This window comes from Artibeus jamaicensis, unplaced genomic scaffold (genome assembly GCF_021234435.1).
Source record: "Artibeus jamaicensis isolate MK-2021 breed Jamaican fruit bat unplaced genomic scaffold, CSHL_Jam_final contig_471, whole genome shotgun sequence".
Lineage (NCBI taxonomy): Eukaryota > Metazoa > Chordata > Mammalia > Chiroptera > Phyllostomidae > Artibeus > Artibeus jamaicensis.
Window position 1 is genome coordinate 5595746 of NW_026521850.1, and position 4446 is coordinate 5600191.

General features: G+C 51.3%; 1 non-coding gene across 1 annotated transcript; it reads left to right on the forward strand.

Moving 5' to 3' along the window:
* The first annotated feature begins 298 nt into the window (after window positions 1–298).
* LOC119035523 (U1 spliceosomal RNA) lies at window positions 299–461 on the forward strand. Its single transcript, XR_005079823.2, has one exon. It is a non-coding gene; the product is annotated as a U1 spliceosomal RNA (small nuclear RNA).
* The last annotated feature ends 3985 nt before the right edge of the window (window positions 462–4446 follow it).

A 4446-nucleotide genomic window follows, 5' to 3' on the forward strand; every position in this document is an offset into this window, starting at 1 on the left:
GAACAGACGGACGGTGGGCAGAGGGGAGGGGGTTGGGGGACCTGGTGACACAGGCGGAGGGACTGAGAAGTGCAGACTGGTGGTCACGGAACAGTCACGGGACGTGAAGTGCCGCACAGGGAATACAGTCGGTACCACTGTGATAACTGTGGGTGGTGTCAGCGGGGACAGGAACTGCCAGGGGAAGCGCTCTGTAAAGGGTGTGACTGTCCGACCGCTCAGCTGCACACCTGAAACTAATACAAAATAGTAGTGACTATAAACTGTACTTAAATAAGTAAATAAGAATTAAAAAAAAACCCTTACCTGGCGGGGGAGATACTATGATCACGAAGTCGGTTTTCCCAGGGCAAGGCTCACCCACCACAGTCTGATGTGCTGACCCCCGCGATTTCCCCAAATGTGGGAAACTCGACTGCATGACTTGTGGTTGTGGGGGACTGGGTTCGCACTCTCCCCTGCTTACAATTTTTTTAATTTTTATTTATTTATTTTCAGAGAGAGGGGAAGAGAAGGAGAGAGGGAGAGAAACACTAATGTATGGTTGCCTCTCATGTGTCCCCCACTGGGAACTGGCCTGCAACCTGGGCATGTGCCCTGACTGGGAATCGAACCGCGATCCTTGGCTTCACAGGCCCGTACTCAATCCACTGAGCTATACCAGCCGGGGCAAAAAAAAAATTTTTAAATATAAAAAGAAAACAAATCTATTTTCGAGGGATAGAGAAATTTTTATTTTTTAGAACTATCAGACTAAAAAGAGAATTCCAGCCTTGAACTGTGTGTCTCAGTGGGTTGAGCATTATCTGACAAAGCAAAAGGTCGCTGGTTCGATTCCTGGTCAGGACACATGTCTGGGTTTGGGGCTCAGTTCCCAGTCGGGGCACTTCTCAGAGGCAATTGATCAATATTTCTCAATGTTTCTGTCTCATATCGATGTTTCTCTCCATTTTTTCTCCCTCCCTTCCCCTCTCTCTAGAAATCAATAAAATCTTTTTTTTAAGGTAATTCCAGAACTTGTTATAAACACTGAGTTAAGATCTAGCCCCAGAGCCTTGGCTGGTGTAGCTCAGTGGGTTGAGTGTGGGCCTGCGAACCAAACACCCACAGTACGATTCCCAGTCAGGGCACATGCCTGGTTGTAGGCCGGTTCCCAGCAGGGGACGCACAAGAGGCAACCACACATTGATATTTCTCTCCCTCTCTCCTTCCCTTCCCTTCTAAAGATAAATAAACTAAACCTTGAAAAAATGTAGCCCCAGAATAAAATACACTATAACCTTACGAGGTCACTGATTGAAAGGCACTTCCTTTCAATCAGTTCTGATTTGCTTCCTAAAAACAAACCAGAACTATACTGAACCAGAACTATACTGCGGGTCTCCTTCTTCCAGAGGCTTGGTTGTTATTTGCATAATGGGACCGACTTGTGTGTCTTGGCATCATGAACAACCACCTGCTCCACCCACCCGTAGGGCCACCCCAGCCCCCAACACAGAGAACTTGTGTAGAACTGGTGCCGTACTTATGGCTCCTGTCTTTTTTTAAGATTTTATTTATTTATTTTTGGACACAAGGGAAGGGAGGGGGAAAGAGGGAAAGAAACATCAGTGTGTGGTCGTCTCTCACACACCCCCAACTGGGGACCTGGGCCGCAACCCAGGCACGTACATGCCCTGACTCGGAATCAAACCGGCGACCCTTTGGTTCGCAGGCCGGCACTCAATCCACCGAGCCATGGCAGCCAGGGCACGGTTCTTGTTTATTAAGCTCTTTCAGGTGTTAGATGCATTTAACCTTCACAATGACCAGGTGTGGCAAGCAGCGTTCTCATCCCACATTCTGTGCGTTCATTCAAGGTGGGTACACTTGAGGCCAAGGAGACAAAGGTCCAGCACATGGCAGGCTGGGAATCCACGCACCACAAGCAGGAAACAAACGGTGGAGGGGTAATGATGCCGCGTTGAGAAGGACACGAGGCAGCCGGCCGGGGTTGCGATGAGAACAGTGAGGAAGGCCTCTTTCAGTTAGGTCTCCGGAAGGTGGTCCAAGAAGACTCCCTCTCAGACTAGAGAAACCAGAAGGAGCCCTGGCCCGGGAGCCCAGTTGTTTGGGACATCTTGTCGAGGCCCGAGGTGCCCGGTTTGACCCCCATCAGGGTTCGAGAGTGGGTGGAGCAACGAATGCGAATCCTGTCTCTCTCCCTTCCTCTCTCTCTCCCCAATCAAATGAAAATATTTTTATTCTTACCCACGGGCATTTATTTTCATTGCTTTGAGAGACAGATCGACATGAGAGAGGAACAGCGATTGGTTGCCTTCTCATACGTGCCTCCACTGGGGATCGAACCCACAACCTGGACATGCATCCCAACAGGGAATTGGACCTGCGACTTTTTGGTTTATGGGACAGTGCTCCAGCCAACTGAGCCATACCGGCCAGGGCAAAAAACTGTTAAAAATAAAATAAAATGGAGCCAATGCCTCAGAGCTGGAGACAAGTGTTTCAGTCAGAAGAAACTGAGGCACAGAGAGGGATAGGAAAGGCATGAGGTCACACAGCAAATACATATAGGAGAGCCAAGATGTAAAACTCTACTGCCAGATGCCAAACTCCCCTCCATGAATGACATTGTAATAGACCAGTCATTTAAAAAATATTTTATTTATTTTTAGAAAAAGGGAAAGGGAAGGAGAAAGAGAGGGAGAGAAACATCAATGTGTGGTTGCCTCTCACACGCCTCCAACTAGGGACCTGGCCCACAACCCAGGCACATGCCCTGACTGGGAATCAAACAGGCTGCCCTTTGGTTCACAGGACAGCACTCAATCCACTGAGCCACACCAGCCAGGGCTGATAAACCACTCATTAACTGGACAAACGTGAGGTTCGCACACAGCAGGTCCTAAGAATAATCGCCCTTGCTTGGTCCTGGGTGGAGGGATGGCAGCTGGGGCTGGGGCTCGCACCAGAGGAAGGCTCGGGAGTGTTAGAGAAGGATTTCAAAAGACTATCTTCCTGGGCTCCAGCTGGGAGAGGGGCAGGAGTTTCAACCCATTGTCCTTCTCTTCCTTCCCGCTCTCCAACTCCAGCTGGGACAAGGCTGTTTCAGAGTTTATTAAGGCTCCTTTGTCTTCAGTCCACCTTTGAGCTGGGGCCTTTCCGGCTGGGGGTGGGCTGGGGCCTGAGCTGGGTGGAAGCCAAGTCGGAGGGGCAGAGAGAGAGAGCGGGGCAGGCGGGGAATCCTGGGGCCTGGAGGGGCTGAGGAATCCACCTCTCAAACGTTCCCTCTTCCCAGAGTGTTCCCTTCCCTTGCTTTATTTTTCTTCTGGTCCTTGGGTCATAGTAGGCATTCAATTTATATTTGTTGAATAAAGTTATCTGTGCTCTTCCATGTGAGAGGCACGGGGCTGGGCGTGTTAACACCACCTCCTCTCCACCCACTGTCCATCTCCGAGTGCTGACCTCCGTCCTCACTCTAATGGCCAAGAAAGAATCTTCCACGCACTTTTCAGGCTGCAATGACGTGTGCAGTGTCTGCCAATGCTCAGAGTGTACAAGAAAGCAGGACTGCCTCGTGGTAGCACCTGTCCCCAGGCACAGCGTCTGACCCACGAGAGGCATGGGAAAACATTTGCTGGGTGAGTGAATACATGAATGAATGAACAGTAAGAGCATCTCAGGGCTGAGCTGGGAAGCCTGCCTGTGTGACTTCGAGGCAATGCCTGCTGCCCAGAACTGCATGGGCTTTTCCTTTCTAAGCTGCTCTCATTTCACTGATACTGCCTTTACTCTAAATAGTTCTGGAATTCTTCCTGGGTAAATGGATGTTAAACTTCAGAGCACAGAAAGACGGCCAGGGACAGGCCAAGCCCACCTGCGGGGGAACGGAGTAGCGGGCCGTCCTGGACTACGGGAATCTGCTTCATCGCAGTCCACTCTCCACTCTGCAGCCGGGCTCTTCTCAGAGTCCGTAAACCCAATGCAATCGCTCCCTGGCTGCAAACCCATCCGTGGTTTCCTGGCGCCCCAGTGGTCAACTCTAAACTCCTTGTCCCTTTAGTGCCGGTGGGATCTGGCCCTGACACCCTGCCGCATCAAGGTACCCGGTTCTCTTGGTTCTTGGGCACTTCAGGATGCTGTTCCTTCTACTGGAGACTCTTCCCCCATCCCCACTCCTGTCTGTGCCCTTGAGTTTTCCCTGCCAGGCAGACTTTCTTCAGACCTCAGCCTAGAAGCCCTTCCCTCCGTCCTGATCCCCAGCTGCATGGGGGCCCTCTGCTGGCCCCCCGCCCCAGTACATCCCCCAGGACTGACTCAGAGGGCGTTGTGACTGTCCCTCCCACGCGGCTGTAAGCTCAACGAGGGCAGAAACCGTCTCAGTCTCCAGAACCTAGCACCGTGCCTGGCTCATGATTAGTGGAACTTAGGGAAGGGCAGCACTTG